Raw genomic sequence first — 18313 nt, forward strand, 5'->3', positions numbered from 1 at the left:
CTCAGTTAATGCCAATACTAGCCAGTTAAGTGAGGGCCTCAACTCATTAGCATATAAACATAAAATGGATTTTAGTTTTTCTCATTAGTGCTACAACTCTTCTTTGAAGCCTCCCTCCCTCCTGGGCTGTAGGCTGCTCTTTTAACAAGATGTAATTCAGTTTCATCATTTCTGATTCAGCTCCATTGAATAAAACAACCTTGTTCCTGTTGCTAAGGTAGCCCTATTTGTCCTACAACGTTACCCTTGTATTTGAGGCTAAACTTCCCTTTCTCTCCCATGTCAGTGCTGGCTGACTGGACACTCAGGGGTTGGAGGGGGTGCGGTTCTGTTCTTTCATATGGGCCACCGCCCAGCAGCCTCTTGCTGCTGGGGTCCCCTTAAGCAGCACCATGATGGCTTAAGTGTGAATGTCCACTGGACCAGGGGGGAGCTTGCCACTGCCTTCTGTGTTCCCCACCCCACCTCCAGCACTCCCTCCACCCCCTCCTTTCCTTACTTCCTCTGTCCCCTGCCCCAGCCTACCGGGCAGCTCTACTGGCCAGCACCTGGGCAGGTAAGAGCCACTTTCTAGCCTCTGATGTAGACCTACAATGCTCTTCAAGCACCCCAACCACATGGGAAGGCATAGAGAAGGCCAGAAAATTTTCGAGACACATGCCCACAGGGAGTGATTGCTCTTGTCCCACAGATACCCTCTTCTCCCAAAAGGCTCCATCTTCATGGCCCTCACACAGCTTCTTCAGTGACTGCAAGTAGGATGAGGGAGTGCAGCTGGTTCTGCTGAGTTGGCAACTCTCAGCCACCCCAGGGCGTGTGGTTCTCTGAACTCAGAATTCGGGGCACTAATCGAGCACCTTGTGTTCTCATCTGTGGCCTTCATAGGCAATCTCGGGAAACAGGAGTAACACCCCAGGCCCCGCAGACCATCAGGGTCATGAGTTACCCCCCGCAGACATCACCGATGGGTGACGGTGGGGAGGGGTCGCAGGTGTGAAGGAAGCTGAGGGCAGACAAGGAGGAGGCTGTTGGCTGAAGCCAAAGGTGACCCAGCGGGGGCCCAGACATCTCAGGGTTTCCAACGCAAGCCGGTGTCCACGGCGGAGGACTACAGGCCTGAACAGGAAGCTCATAATTCTCTCTTTCATTAATTAGCTACCTTGGATTTGCCCCTCAGTGACTCCAGTGCAGGAAGAGGAAGCAGGCAGCCCGAAAACCTGAGGCTGGGGACTTTCTGTTCACTCTCTTTCTGTTCACCGAGCTGCCCTCAGTGTTATGGGCTGAACTGTGTCCCCCCCAGAATCCACATGTTGAAACCCTAACCCGCTGGGCCTCAGAGTGTGACAATTTGGAGACAGAGACTTTAATTGAGTTAAAATGAGGCCATTAATGTGGGCTCTAATCTAATGTGACTGGTGTCCTGACAAGAAGAGGAAATTTGGACACAGAGGGAAGACCCTGGGAGGACAGAGCAAAAAGGCGGCCATCGGCAAGCCAAGGAGACAGGCCTCAGGAGAAACCGTGCCTGCCCACACCTGGATCTCGGACTTCCAGCCTACGGGACTGGGGGAAATCGATGTGTGCCGTTTCAGCCGCCCAGTCCGTGGTGCTTCGTTGTGGCAGCCCGAGCTAACCAAGCCCCTCAGGAATGGGTGGGGTTTCCATTTACTTAAATCTGACAGGCCAGCCAGCCCTAAACCAGCCTCCAGGAAGTTGGGAAGGGTCAAGAAAGTGTAAAAACAGCCATGAGAAAGGCAACGGCAGCTTCTCCAGAGGTCACCCCAAGCAGATGGCAATGGCAGCGGCTGGGGTCTCCACAAGGTCGGGAGGCCAAGGGCTCTCCTGGGGCGTTGGGGGTTGGGGGGGGCCATAGCCCTGTTCCACCCGACCCCCAACCCTGAGTGGCCAGGGTCTCGCGGCCTGTGCATCCATGAGTGTATGCATTAAAGGAGCTTAAATTCTCTCAGACTGATATCACCACCCTGGTGTGACAAACACAGAGAAAAGAGTAACCTCTCTCTTTCTTAATAATCTCGTGTTTGTTAGGAGAAATCCCAGACACGACTCGTATAGATTATCCTAAAATGTCCCAGTTGCACTGAACTCCTCCATCCGCTCACTTGTCCAGAGAGGTGACTGTAGTCAAGACAAATGAACTAAAACCAATACATTTTCTTTATTCTCACAATATTCCTTTCACTGTCGTGTCAAAAACTATAAAACAGTTACGAACACACTCACGAAGGAAGGTACAAAACACACATGAGGACAACAATAAATGATTATTAAAATGCATAAAACAAATTCCGAACAAATGGAAAAATATGATATGGTCAGTGTTTCCAAACTTTAATATATAATTTTAATGCAATTCTGCATAGAATCCTGACAAGGGCTGTTTTTTGTTTGTTTGTTTGTGTGTGCATTTTAGTTTTGGGAATTGTATAGATGTCTTGAAGAATCATCAGTCAATTTAGTTTTGACAAAGGAATGGATAAGTCAGTGGAAGATGGCAGAGAACCCAGAATTAGATGCCTCTGTATGTGAGAAATTCATTTATGACAAGGGTGGCAGTTTAATTCAAGGAAAATGGATGGATTGTTCATAAAATGTGTTGGCAAACTCATTATCAACCTGGGAAAAAAAGGGAAAACAGACACCCCTTATGATCTCTTGTACAGAAAAACAAAACACAACCTTCTAAATATATTGGAAACAAAAAAGTAAAACCAAATCTCGGTGACCACATGTAAAATCTGAGAGTCAAAGTGAATTTCCTAACTAAAATTAGAAACCCAAAAACAATAAAATAAAAACACACGAACCAAACAACATAAAATCTTAAATTTTAGTGTGCAAAAAGAACCATAAACAAAGTTGAGACAAATAATAGATCTGGAAAAAGTATTTGTAGTACAGATGCTAGACAAAGGTTAATAGCTATGATATAGAAAGAACTCTTGGGAATTTAGAAGAAAAGATAAACACAACAGAATTGAAATGGAGTCAACCATGCATTCATAGACAGTTCACATAAGAGCAAACCCACATGGCTGAGAAGTGTATGAAAAGATGCTCACATCCTCAGCAAATTAAAGTCACAATGAGATATCACTTTACACTCATCAGTATGGAAAACACTGGAAACAGCTATAGCATCTATTGCTAGCTGGAAAGGAGTTTCCTTGGAGGGGAAATGTTTCCACCTTTGGGAAATGCAATCTGATAATATTTATCACGAAATTAAAAATCAGATATCCTGTGACCAAGGCTCCCACTCTGAGAAGATTTGCCCCAGAAATAAAAGCAACAATGAGTTAACTGCAGCCTACTTCCTATGGCAAAAATCTGGAAACAGAATGAATGGTCACAAATGGAATAAAAGTTGAATAAATGGTGGTCCACCCACACCATGGAGTAGAGCACATCATTTAAAAGAGAAGATGAGAGTCAGAGCAGATGATTTAGAGCAGTGCTTCCCAAGTTTTTTCTCATGATCACCCACCCCATGAATTTTAATACCACAGATACACTGTACATCTGTTTATGTTGTCAAATAGAATTGAGCTTTAGAGGGACATAGACCATCATAATACCTAAGTTTTTTCATGCCCCAAGAACCAATTTTTGTCCCCTTGGGGTCAATATTGCCCCTGTTAAAAATGCATGATTTAAAAGGATTTACGCAAGGTCCTATAGGGTAATGCAGAAAAACGTTTATAAAAAGATACCATTATTTGTCAAGTAAACAATATGACCTGAAACACATCTATACATCTGTATAGAATTAGATAAATACCAGTATACGGGTTAGTAACATGGGGGTGTGGGACAGGTACAGGGGTGGAGGCAGAAGTGGAGCAGGGAAGAATTGATAAGCCTGCATGGGGGAAGCCAGGAGTGAGAAAAGGGGGGAAGAAGTATTTTAGTGAATGCATTTATGTGTTGTGCAAAACCATGCATGGATGTGAATGTACAAATAAAGGCTGGAAATAACAAGTAATGATTATTTTGAAAATTGTAAGGACTCACTTAACAGCCTTGAATGTTCCTTTAGAGAAATCCCACATGTGACCAGCCTAAGTCACCTATGATCCAGCTACATCATGTCTCTCTGTTCCCCAAATAGGCTGATCCTTTCAGAACCTCATGCCTTTGTGTAGCCCTGAACACTGTTATGGGTTGAATTGTGTCCCCTAAAAAATTCATATGTTGAAGCCCTAACTCCCATACCTTGGAATGTGACTGCATTTGGAAATGGGGTCTTTACAGAAGTAATCAAGTTAAAATAATGTCATTAGGATGGACTGTAATCCAACATGACTTGTGTCCTTAGAAAAAGGGGAAATTTGGACCCAGAGACTGACATAAATTAAGGGAAGATGATGTGGAAAAACAGGAAGAACACCATGTGAAGATCAGAATTATGCTTACCACAAGCCAAGAACTACCAGAAGCTAGGAGAGAAGCCTGGGGCAGCCCCTGCCCTAGAGCCTTCAGAGGGAGCAGGACCCTGAGGACATGCTTGATCTCCAACTTCTACCCTCCAGAGCTACTAAAAACTTCATTTCTGTTGTTTAAGCCATTTAATCTGTGGCACTTTGTTATGACAGTCCTAAGAAACTAATACCATTTCCCTCTTATCTGGTGAACATGTATGCATCCTACAGCTCTGTGTAAAATTTCATGTCCTCTGCAAAGTCTTCCCAAATTAATCGCCCCCTCCCTCTTCCGTGTTCCAATAATATTTTGTGTGTGCCCATCCTATAGTACTTCCACAGACTATTTAAATTATTTAATAATTATATTTAATTATTTAATAATGATTTAATTTAATAATTAAATTATATCTAAATTATTTTTTCTCTGCTAGATCTTGATGCCCTTGAAGACATGTCACATGTCTTTGCATCTACTTTTGCATCCTCCGTAGCCCTGCACAGTACTGAGCACAAAGTAAGTGGTTCACAAATATTTGCTACATGAATGTAAAAAATCTAAAATAAAGCTTTCCACTCTGTCACCTCAAAGCAGGAAGACACGAGTAAGAGCGGGAGGTTCCTTGGACAATAATTCTTCCATCTTGGCAAGGCTCTTCAATTCTAACAAATCGACTTAATAACGAAAATGTCTTTAATGGGGGCAATATGGCAAAAAGTAATTAACTCCCTAATTGAAATCTAGAACTTTAGAAGTAATTAATGGGAGGGCCAAATTGTCCTTCACTGCAAGAATGCAGGTGTAATCCCACCAGCGGGGGTGAAGAAGGGCCGGGGAGGGCTCCAGAAATATGTCATCTGAGCAAACCACGTCAGAGGGCAGCGCGCACGTCCACGTGATGCGTGTTCCGCTTAATCAATGCGGCGATGCCATCAGCCAGGGCTGGCAGGTGCCGCTTTGCTCCGTAAGAAGGAACACTTTTTTTAATGAGCAAAAATTTCCGTCACCGTTTCATGCTCAGGCTTGGCACTTGCAGGAAAGGTGAGGAGAGCCCCTCTTTCTGAGCCAATGAGCATTACGCAAGTGCCTGACTATTCAAGACTCAAAGAATCTTGGGACCCTGGCATCCTTCCATCATCTTGGAGGCTCTGGAGTCAGACCCGCCCGCGGGATTTTCTCTGGCTCCTCATTGGCTGAGACCCACGCGGCGGGCGTGTGTCCCCTCGGGTTTATGCAGCCTTTCTTCCTTGCCTGTAAAGATGCCACTGTTAAGTGAGGGATCAGTGATAACATATTGCACAGCAGCAGATGGCATCTATATTTAGAGGCCCTTCAGAGGAAGGATTAATGCCATTTAGAACACACCGCAGGCCAAAAAAATGAGAGTTGAGTGTTCCAAATGAATCCTTATAAAACTTCCTTTTGTTCCCTATTATGGGTTGAGTTGTGTGCCACCCCCCACCCAAAATTCATAGGTTAAAATCTTGACCCTCAGTATCTCAGAATGTAACAGTATTTGGAGATAGGGTCTTTAAAGTGTGATTACGTTAAAATTAGGTCATTAGGTGGGCCTAAATCCAATAGGACAGGTGTCCTTATAGGAAGAGGAGATTAAGACCCAGACACACAGAGGGAAGCTGATGTGAAGACACAGGGAGAAAACAGCCATCTGCAAGCCAAGGAGAGAGGTCTCAGAAGAAACCAACCCTACGGACAACCTGATCTTGGACTTCTAGAATTCCAGAACTGAAAGAGAATAAACTTCTGCTGTTTAAGCCACCCAGTTTGTAGAACTTTGCTATGGCAGCCTGAGCAGATTAATATAGCCCACATGCACACAGGATGCAGGACCATCTCCTTAGCTTAGCACACGTGACCCTCGGTAACCTGGCCCCACTGACTCTCTTGGGTCCCCTCTCCCGCCCCTTTCCAGTCCTCCCTTCCCCAGGCAAGTGGCCCTCCTTCCCAAACACTCCATGACCTTTCATGCCACTGGGCCTTAACACATGACCGTCTCTCATTGGGGATCACTCTCCTCACCTCCACCCTCCTCTTGAAAAGTCCTGTTTACCTTCCAGATTCAATTCAAATGCCCCCTCCTCAGAGAGGACCACTCCAAACCTCTCACCTCCACCCACACTAGAATCAGCTGCTTCCTGTTCTGTGTTCCTCTTATTTTCTCTTCATGCCTCCAGTCTGGCTGGAGCTCCTTTGGGGGCCAGACTGTGTCTTTCTCACTTTGAGGTCCCATCCATAATTGTCACAGTCAGGGTCTGGTGGCATGAGGGAACTCATCGGTTAAGGCCATATCTTATGAAGGATCATGGTGGGGAGAGAGGAATCAGCATGTGGCCAGTCTTTGCCACCTGAAATGGCCCCATGGATGTGACAGATACAAAGAGAAAAACAAATGTCATGACAGAGGCTGTAACTGAGCAGGACACTGTGGGGCCTTCCTGGGACAAACCCCCTACTGCATCCCACCCCCATCCTCCACCTGCCTCTTGTGTGTAGAAAAGCTTTAGCCTCCTAGGCCTTCCCCAAGGTCCAAGGAATAAATTTAATCAGAGAAGTGAGAAAATGCAGAAACAAAGGAAAATAATCAAACGACAAAATAATAATAGTTTAGCCATTAAACAAAGTCCAGGACCTTTGGTTCCTCCTCAACGGCTGTAGATAATATTCTGAGCCATGTCGTCTGAGCTGTTTTGCAGATACTGAAACCCGTACCTGGTGGAATAAGGTAACTGTATGCTGCCCACAAGCACATAGACCCCAGACTCGTTGAAACCAGAAGGTTGATAATGTTGACTCCTAGTTGCCTCACCACCAACTCATCAGAGCTGGTCATTCACCCTGCAACCCTCTCCCCAACATGTAGCCCCTTCCTCTTTTCCCTATATAATTTCCGCACAAAACCTGGGGAGGGAGCTGTTGGTTCTTGGGGATATGAGTCCACCTTCTCCCCAGCATTACCAGCTTCCTCAATAAAGCTATCTTTCCTTTTACCCAGCACTTGTCTCTTAGTATCGGATTCTTGCGCGAAGCAGCAGTTCGGTAGCAAAGCTACATGTCAGAAAAGAAAGAGCTTGGGACTCAGGAATGCTGTGTTGTAGACCTAGTTCCAGCACTAACTTGCCATGTAACTTTGGCCAAGTCACCTAACCTCTTTCTCAGTCTGAGCTTGGACTAGTTCATCTCTAGCTCTGAAAAAAAAAGAAAAAAAAAACCCTAAGAGATTGTGACTCTATAGCCATGACAAAATAAAACAAAAAGACCACATTCCCTTAGACTCCCCAGATTTACTCATGCTTTAACTTACTGCACATTTATTGGGCACCTATAACTTGCCAGGAGGATTATTAGAAGTTTCCAGGGGGAAGCAATGTTTGGGCAGGAAATTGCAGAAGAGTCTTAGAAATGAGAAAATAGCATTTCCAGAAAATTAAATCTCCCAACTTCAAAGAATCCTTCCAACCCTTAACAAGATTATGCTTTGCCATTCCAGCACAGAGCATTATTTCTGTTAAGCATGAGTGGGTGGGAGGAGGACGAAATGAAACAGTTCCAGCAGTGCAAACATGGTGGACAAAGGTCAGAGGTGAGAGAGCAAAGAGCATGCTGGGGAGCATGACAGCCACGTCCTGGAAGAGTGAGGAACCCACGGGGAGTGGGGAAGAGGATGCACTTTGGTCGTGGATGGACTTTGAAGGGGTTTAAATGTTAAACTGAAGAGTCTTGATGTCAATCAGTGGCAGTGGGCAGTCCATGAAGGTTTCTGAGCAGGGGAGTAAGCAAAGCAGATTGGTGGGTTGGAAAAATCCTGTTGGAAGATGTTTGGAAGTGGGGTGGAGAGGGTGATTCTGGGTGCAGGAACCAGTTCACAAGCCAAGGTTACGGCTCAGAAGATGCATGATGGGTCCTGGGATGGGGCCTCAGGCTGGGATGCAGGGAGGGCAGCTGAGGTCTGCCCAGGATTGCTCAGCTTTCAGAGACCTGGCTTCCCCACATCTCTGCCTCTGACTGAAGTCATGGCAGGGCAGGCCCAGCAGGACTGCTCATCATTTCATTGAATCCCACATCCCTGGTAGAAATGAAAGAGCTTTAAATTCAATCATCAGTTGGAATGCATCTCTTCTCATCATCCCCAATCCATTGCTACCACCACTACACACACACACACACACACACACACACACACACACACACGCACATACACACACGTGCACAAGCAGAGTCTTTGTCTTTTCATGGGAAGCCTGTTATTTCATTTAGAGAAGATCTATGTGATTTAAATTGGAGGCTTCGGACAAATTGTATTTGAAATTGAAAGGGGGTGAAGTAGCCAGATGTATCATCAATTTAGGAAGATAAGTGGAGTCCTCGGCTGCTACCTTGGCCTGTTTTATCCCACTGTTACTTAAAATAAAAGACCACAAGCTGAGTAACTCTAAATTTCTCAATCTGGGCCTTTGACAGGAAACTGAAGGATTCATCTGTAGAATTCTTTATTTTCCATTAAGACCCCAGCCTTTTCTTTCCCAATGAATGAAGATGATGCTTCTGAATTGCAAGCTGAGCCTCATTCCCTTCCTCCCGTCTCAGCAGAGTCGATTCGGAAAACAGGCTGGCTAATTGGGTTTATGTAGAAGGGAAGTGAGGGCCAGGATATCTGAGAACAGCGAGTATTCAAGAGTCCAGGAGACAGCCCTGCCCTGCTTAAAGAAGGAAACTAGAGTGTGAGTCTGCGAAAAACTATATTCGGAGATCCTTGAGCAAAGCAGTCTCTTAATGTCCTAGCATATCTGCAAGAGCATCTTAAAAATGATTGACAAATGTAAATATTATTGCTATGTATATTATTATGAAAATGTTTATCAGAAAGGGACTTCTCAGAATAATGGGGCCCTAATTTTACCCAGAAGGAGAAAACTAAATTTTCCTCTCTCTGAGACATCACCCTTTAAACACTTACTTCTATATGACATGAATTTTAGATCCTGCAATATGTTAGATGTTACAGTCAGACAACCGGGTCAGAATCCTGGGTTCAGCACTTAGAGTCCGTGTGACATTGGTCAAGGGAAGTAGCCTTTCTTAGATTTGGGTTCCTCATTTGTGAATTGGAATAATAATCGTCCTTATAATAATACTCCCACAGTTGTTTTGAGACTTAAATGAGAAGATGCCTGTAAAAATAATTTTCAGTAAAATGTTGAATATAGGGCCCAACATATAGTAAGTGCTCAACACTGTTTCCTTTTATTAAATTTGGAAAAAACCAACTTGGCATCGCACGCTAGTCTCTAAAAAAAGCTAGAGCTAGCCCTGCTCTCAGTTCTAAGTGTTTAAAAATATTTCAAATGAAAGGCAGACTGGTTGGAGGGGGGAGAGAGGACTGAGGTATCTGGGAAGGAAAGACATCACAGATGGCCCATCAGGAACTTCACAGAGTGTCACATCCAGAGGTACCTGCCAGCTCAACCAGGGATGAATCTTCTATGAGGACCAGATGCTACTAATTGGCGAGGAATCCTGTGGCTGCCACCCAAAGAAGAGAACAAATTCTTTGCCACCACATGGTTGTTTTTTCATTCCAAGTGGAATGCATTAACTCTTCAAACAGGCATACCAGCTTCAGTCTCCAAAAGCCCATGTCCACATTTAGGAAATACTTAAGCAAGATACTGGGGCATTTCTAGTTCACTGATCCTGATTCTCTGCTCAACCAGCAATCCTTGGACCTATATGATCTTTGGGAGGACCACTGATGACGCACCCTCCACGTGGGACTTCAACTGAATGTCCCATGTAGGACCTAGGAGCTCAGTGTTTCCACTCTCTGCCCATTCCTCCTCTTACATCATTTTTCTCCATGTCTCTCTCTCTCCCTTCCAAACTGTCATCTCTTTCAAAGACAAGGTCTGGTTCTCATCCCCTCTACTGGGGGCTCCCAGAGCCCAGCAAAGGACTGGCCACATGGTAGAGATTTGCTCAACAAGCAGGTAAATATGGCCTGGGCCCCAGTTCCATTTTCAGCATTTCCCAACTCCTCAATTCCCATACCTCAAATTAACACCATCTGCTCCTGTCTCATCAAATTATTTTCCACCTCTTGAATACATCATGCCCTCCCACACATCCATACCTTCCCACACGCTTGACTTTCTGTCTCGAGTCCCCTGCAAGGAGGAGGCCAAACCCCATAAAAGGAGAATATTATAGAGCAGAGGTCATCAAAACTACAGCCTGTGACACCATCCCACTGCCTGTTTTTTGTCAATAATGTTTTATTGGAAACATCCATGCCTATTTGTTTACATACTGTTGACAGAGGCTTCCACGCTACAATGGCAAGAGTTGAGTAGTTGCTCTAGAGATCGTATGACCTGTCAAGCCTAGAATAATCACTTTCTGGCCCTTTTGCAGAAAACATTGCTAACCCAGGCATGGGCTGCAGAGTGAGACAGACTTCAGTTTTAATTCTGGTTCTGCCAATGATCAATAAGTAGCCATGGGAAAGTTTCTTTACCCCTCCGAATTGTGGTTATTTCCCTCAAAAAAAGAAGAAAAAACCTATTTGACAAGACGATTATAAAGACAGGATAAAATAATATGAGTAAAAGGTCCCAGAGTGGTCTCTGGCAAAGGGTACAGGCAGACCTTGTTTTATTGCATTTTGCAGGTACGGCATTTTTGTTTTTACAGATTGAAGGTTGGTGGTGACCCTGAGTCAAGCAAGTCTATCGGCATCATTTTTCCAATGACATTTGCTCATTTCATGTCTTTGGGTGACATTTTGGTAATTCTCGCAATATTTCAAAATGTCGTTATTATATTTATTATGGTGATCTCTGACGTTACTATTCACAAAAAGATTACGAATCACTGAAGGCTCAGGTGATGGTTAGCATTTTTAGCAATAAAGTGTTTTTTAATTAAGGTGTATATATTGTTTTTTTAGACATAATGCTACTGCACACTTAATAGACTACAGTATAGTGTAAGTGTAACTTTTTTTTTTTTTTTTTTTTTTTTTGCGGTACGCGGGCCTCTCACCGTTGTGGCCTCTCCTGTTGCAGAGCACAGGCTCCGGACGCGCAGGCTCAGCGGCCATGGCTCACGGGCCCAGCCGCTCCGCGGCATGTGGGATCTTCCCGGACCGGGACACGAACCCGTGTCCTCTGCATCGGCAGGCAGACTCTCAACCACTGCGCCACCAGGGAAGCCCTAAGCATAACTTTTATACACAATGAAAAACCAAAAAATTCTTGCAACTCACTTTATTGGGATATTCACTTTATTGCGGTGGTCTGGAACCGAACTCACATCTCCGAGGTCTGTCTGTATATGCTCAACAAATATTTTCTTCTCTCTCCCCTTTCCTTTTTCCTCTATGTATTATTCTGCTCAGGCTGAATCGCAAAATACCACAGGTGCGGGGGGAGCTTAAGCAACAGAAACTTATTTTCCCACGTTCTGGAAGTTGGAAGTCCAAGATCAAGGTGCCTCCCTTCTCTGCTTACAGATCACCAGCTTCTCAGGTGTCCTCACATGGCCTTTCCTCTGCACACATGTGGGAGCAGGGAAAGAGCTCTCTGGTGTCTCTTCCTCTTCTTATAAGGACCCCAGTTCTACAGGATTAGGGCCCCACTCTTACGACTTCATTTCATCTTAATTCCCTTCTGAAAAGCCCTATCTCTATATACAGCCACATGGGGGATTAAGGCTTCATCATATTAATTGCCGGGGGGTTACAAGTCAATCCATAACACTCTACTTGATTCCCTTTCCTTTTTCTCCTCTAAACGTGTTAGAAATCTACCTGGGCTAGTTTGTATTATTGGCCTCAATTCTTCACCCTCCTTTTTTATATCCATACCCTTTGCCTGTGATTTTGCATCTCCCCTCATTGAAGTAGCAGCGTCCATTTCCTTACCCCTTGACTTTGGGTTCAACCATGTGGCTTGCTTTGGCCAACAGAATGAGGTAGAAGTGGAAGTGCCACGGCTCCAAGCCTAGGGTTTAAGAGACCTCACATATTTCCCCTTGCCCTCCTGAGTCTTCGTCATCACCAGGAGAATGGCATTCCCCAGGCCAACCTGCTGGTCCTGGCAAGGCAGCCACTTAATTATAGTAAGATCAGTCTTTCTTATACAATGTCTGGCTCTCTAGGGGCTACACTTTCAACGCGGCAAGAACAAGAGGAAATCTCCCCTTGCAAGGGAAGATGAAGAGGTAACTTGCCATCTAAGTCTTCCTTAGAAGGAAGGAGGTAGTGGGTGGGAGGTGGGGATTATTTCTTAATCTCTCTTGAGAATTCTCAACCACAAGTGTGCACTCGAAGGGGTTTGGGGACTGAGTTTACACTGCTTGATTTTTTTAAAAAAGCCCAATGTGAGAATTTAGTTTAAGGTGGTCCTGAGTTGGTAGCACCCAAGCAACTGGCACATAACCGAAGCAAATGTGCAATCTCTGAATATACCCTCAAAGAATGATCACAGATACGTATTTCAATAAATATGAGTTTACAATTAAAACTCAAAAAGCTTATAAGGAAAAACCATGAGACTCAAAAACAGCAACAAAAACCTAGCAGACTCAGAGCCACAAATGACGGCTTTGCTATACATACAGAATGTCCTGTATGGACATCACAAACATGGCAACCCCAGAAGACAGTGAGGAGGCCCAGTCCAAGAAGAGGGCGAGGGGTGGAAAGGAAGTACCAAAAATGGGCCAGGGGTCTGGAGTGGTGTCTCTAGCAGTAGTCTCAAGAGAAGTGTCCCCTGTTGTGAAAGAAAACCTGAGAGTGATTAGAGGGTCGTAGCAGTTTCTGGAAGAGTGGTCCCATAGCAAAGTAGGCAGAGTTCACCCACAGGTTCACAGGACATGAAAAGCTGGTCAGGGAAGTCAACACCTGTGCCCATCCATGGTCATGAGTCTAGTTCACAGTGGTGTGGGCTTCTCCAGTTGGCACTGGTCTGTCCCACCCTCCCCTATGTCAGCAAAAGTAGGCAGGGTAAAGAAATGCAGCCCACCAGCAACTAACAAACCCACTGGCCTAGTCCAGGCTGCCATGATAAAGTACTATAGACTGGGTGGCTTATAGACAACAGAAAGGGAAGTTATTTCTCACAGTTCTGGAGGCTGGAATTCCAAGATCAGGATGCTAGCCCGGCCGGATTCTGGTGAGATCTCTCTTCTGGGTTACAGACTGCTGACTTCTTGTACCCTCACATGGTGGGCTGAGAGAGATCTCTGGGGTCCCTTCCTTAAGGGCACTGGTCCCATTCGTGAGAGCTCCACTCTCATGACCTAATCACCCCCCAAAGGCACTGCCTCCAAATACCATTACACTGAGGTTTAGGATTTCAACATATGAATTCGAGGGAGAAGTAAATATTCAGTTCATAACACTGATTTATTTGACTATGGGTAGAACACAAAAACTCAGAACTGTGAAAGCAAGCAAGTTGGTGAATAATGTAAATGAATTAGCCCAACTCTTTCAAAATGAAAAGGCAGAGAGAGACAAAGAGATATCCGAGTTCAGAAGCGGCTAAGATCCAGAGTAAATAGTCAGCTTCACAAAATTACCCCTTTCAGTTTCAATCTTTTATACTTTAATCATCTCCAGCCACAGACACAGTTCTTACCATGAAGACAAGGGCTCAGAATGAACACAAGGATAATGAAAGTGAAATACTATTATATTTAATACTATAATATCATTAATGCAACTGCAGTCAGAGATCAAGGACTTTTCAAATTAATTATTTCTTGTTCCAACACACACCATGAAATGGGCTTTCTAAATCAGAATGACACATCCCAATCTTTTCTTTATTAAGATAATTCTATTTTATTTCTTGGATCTTTGCAGCCTGGGCAAGTTTTATAAATATTTAAGAGAAAAATTAGGCGGGAAAATGCTGGGTAATGCATGCGTAGCCACCAGTTTGCTTCGAGACAGAGGTACACTGAGAACTTGCTGTAGAATCTTCCTAACTTTAGTACACAAAGTCTGCAAATATGGACAGTCTTTTCCCTACGTGGGAAGATTAGCAGTCCCTGTGAGTACACTGAGAGTCTGTTTGTCCTTCTGAATTTGCATTTTCCATTTTATTGCCAGAGTAAGGAGGAAAGTCACTGCTTGAAATTTGCTCATTATGACTGAATTGAGGCTTTACGGTCAGCTGTAAAGATTAGGCAACATGTTGATAACTTGCCTATTAATGGTCTCTCCTAGGTGGACCTCTAACTGCTTGAATGACGGATCATCCATAGAAACCACTTTCACCCCTTATCTTGGTTTCCAAAGAAATCTCAATGTGCACAAAGACCATGATCCTTGGAAATATCTGAGGAGCTTGTTACCGGTCCACTGAGAGCCACTCGTGTGGAGTGGCTGGGGATCCTGTCCATAGTGAGTGTGACGGTCACCTCCATGGCTGGCACAGCATTCTATAGGAACACAGTTGCAATTTCCAGGAAGGGACCATCAACTTCCCCCACACTGAGGTACTTCTGGTCTCCGGACAGTTGGACAGCTTCTTCAAAGCAAACGTTTTCTGTGAAATGCCTCCCCAGTTGATGCTTCAGAGTTGACTAATTGCCAGGATAATCGCTTCTCACCATTTACCTTCTGAAAGCATCACTCTTCACTCGATCATGTAATTCTCACAGCACTTTCGACTGACGGGAAAGTACGCTATTTTACTTGCAAAGCTGTTTGCAAATTATTTTCTGATTGCAGATTTATTTTGTTTGTGACAAATGTTTGCCGCTAATTGCTAAAATAATCTTGTAGGAACCTACAGTTGAACGCCTAATTTATTAACCCACTATAGTTTCTCCCTAACCCCTATTTTTATCCTTTTATTTATTTTAAACATACCTGTTTACAGGATGACTAATCCTCACCAATATTGTCTGAAGTCCTTGAGCAACTACCAGGGCTGTTTCTACAAAGAAAACCATACAGTCACTGAAACTCGACACTCAAAAATCTGCCCTGCTCACCAAGCTTTCCTTTGGGGGGAATGAGGATAAGAAAAGGAAAGTCCCCTTAGCTTGATCCATGACAGAAATGGAAAGCAACAGAAGTGAATCTTGTTGACCTATAAATATCCGTTCTTCATTCGTGTCTGGACGGCCAGAAAATTAAAGGTTGCCAGATTCTATTTTTGAATAGTCACAGGTAGACAGAGCAGTAAGACAGTGTTTCAACAATATCCATATCTGGATAACATTTTTTTAAGACCTTTTGACCTAATATTAAGCAGGATGAAGATAAATACAGACTCATCAGACCAAAAAACACTAGTGACAGAAGTGAGCAGGTACAGCTCACTTATGACACAAGTGAAGAAGCGAGGAAGGGGCAGTCAAGGGACTTGAGCTGAGATCCTGTGCTAATTAAGATTGAGTTGGGACTGCTGATTGGAAGCTCGTTGCAGCTCCAATATTTGAAGTTAGCTTCCATACTCAAGATTTCCTCAGTTATTTTGCATTTGCGATGGAAGGAAATAGTATTGCATATAAATGTTCATTTTTCTAGGGGCTTGTGCACAATTACAGAAGATAACTGACTTGTCCTAAATACCTTGGAGATGAGAGCTTTATTTCTTTAAATGTTGCTGAAGGTTAAAACACGTCACATCTGAACCCAAAGACCTATCTTGGCAGTGTCTTGACAAACGTCAGTCCGTGCCAAGCACCAGAAAGCCTTCTCAACACTGCCTGCCCCCTACTCAAAGCCCAGCAGAGAGAAGGAACTCAAGCTTTTGGTTGAACAAACAAGTGTATGACAATTTCTCTGAGCTTTGTTAGGAGGCAGTAATGCTCAAGAAAGGACTTTTATCTGACACTAATTTTCCCAGCTCTGCTTGACCAAAGTTGATGACAAGTTGACCTTAATTCATTTACTTTCTTGGATATGCTTCGAGCTTATCTACATTAACTCTCCCTTCCTGGTGGCTTTCTGTGCTCATTGCAAACCCCTTTTCTGGATCTGGTAGGGAATTGCCTATAATTACCCTTAATGCACTCCTGGAGCAAAGATATGCATGTTAAGAGCCAAAATAGTAGGTTAACTACGAACTGTGCAGTAATGCAATTACCTCCCAATTATCCCTTTCAATGCTTAGGGAATGAATAGGAGACATTAAGCCCAATTTTGTGGCAGAATCCCTGGTTATTGGAGGTCGGGGTGGAGGTAGAGAGGAGCAGAAGAAGGGAGAAAAAGAAGTAAGGCTGCTATGGGTAATGAATGCCAGGGAATACTGGTGACACCTTACTGGAATCATTCCTATTGGTATTGGATTTCTTTCAGATTCTTCTGGTTGCTATACCCTGCAGAAGGTGGATTGGATTAGCAGAGTATCCATATCTATTTGACCAAGATTCTCTGCACAGCATTGACCTAGTGTGAAAGTTTCTGTCTAGAGGGGTGCATTACCCCAAGAAGTGCCTACCTGGGGGTTAGCTTTCGGAGACAAGCAGTTCGACAGACATTAGCTAGTCATTAATTTTTGGCTGGGAAAAATAAGGTACATACCCTGTCTGCCCAGGTTGAGTTATACCACAAAATAGGAGTGCTGCAAAACAGGGGAGACCTGAAAAAGGCGTTTAGCCAAGGCAGCCTAATTTTAAAGCAAAAAGGAAGGACCCTGGTTCTGAGAGATGGAGGCAAGCATTTCAGAACTACGTCCATCCAGAGAATGCTGGCATTCCTCTTTGGCTAGAGCATGGTGCAGGACTTTGGAGATGACTTAAAGGAACAATTAGAGTGGGGGAATTAAGGCCGCTTGTGTGCCAGCTTCCCCAGCATCCACATTCCCCTGATGTCACACGTGAGATCAACTACTCCTATCAACAGGACTTTACTGTTGGTCCCTGCAGCAAGCGAACCAGTATTTAAGACACAACCTTTACCTCTTAAATTTCCTCTTGTTCTTTTTTATCCAATTAACAGAGATGATTTGTAATCTTCTGTGATCATATTGGCTGCTATGGTTATCTATTGCCATGCAATAAGCCGTCCCAAAACTTAGTGGCTTCAAATAGTAACTGATCATTGTATCTGGTGGCTCTGCAGATGGACTGGGATCAAGTGGGTGGCTCACGCGGATGGCAGCTGAGAGTGCAGTCATCTGAAAGGCCACCCAAGTTCAATGTCTAAGGTGGCTCATTCACGGGCCCGGCTATTGATTAGGAGTTTAGCTGGGGCTGTTGCCCAAGATACCGATGTGTGGCCTCGTCACTTACCTTGGGCTTATTACAGCCTGGCAGCTGGGTTCTGAGAGAGAAGAACGTCCCAAGGACAAACGTTCCAAAAGACCCAGGTAAAAGCCACAAGGCTGCTGATGACATAGTGTCAGAAATCCTAGAATGTCACTTCAGTACATTCTGTTGATCAAATGAGTCACTGAGGCCAGCCCAGATTCAAGAGGAGGAAAATATTCTCCAGCTCTTGATGTCAGAATCACCACTTCTAGGGAGGGAAAGAATTAGTGATGGCCATCTTCAGGGACTATCTACCACATTAGCAAGAATCCCAACTTCAAGTCACCTGAAAATCTGATATAAACCGCTTCTTTCTTCAGAGCCATCATTGAGATAAATCAGTGACAATGCAGGATCAAGGGAAAAGTCCAATGGCACATTGTTGGAGTCCTTCTTCCAGGCTAAGGTTTCTCAAATTAATTTGAATCCTTTATTAGAGGGAGTTAGGTTTACCTATGAGTCACAGGAAAACCCCAAATCACAGTGGTTTTAAAATAATAGTAGCTGTGATGACTCATGTAAATCTGTCCAGTGGGGAATACCCATCTATAGGCTTTGCGCCACAATGTCCCAAAGGACCCTG

This window comes from Stenella coeruleoalba, assembly GCF_951394435.1.
Source record: "Stenella coeruleoalba genome assembly, chromosome: 15".
NCBI classification, from domain to species: Eukaryota; Metazoa; Chordata; class Mammalia; order Artiodactyla; family Delphinidae; genus Stenella; species Stenella coeruleoalba.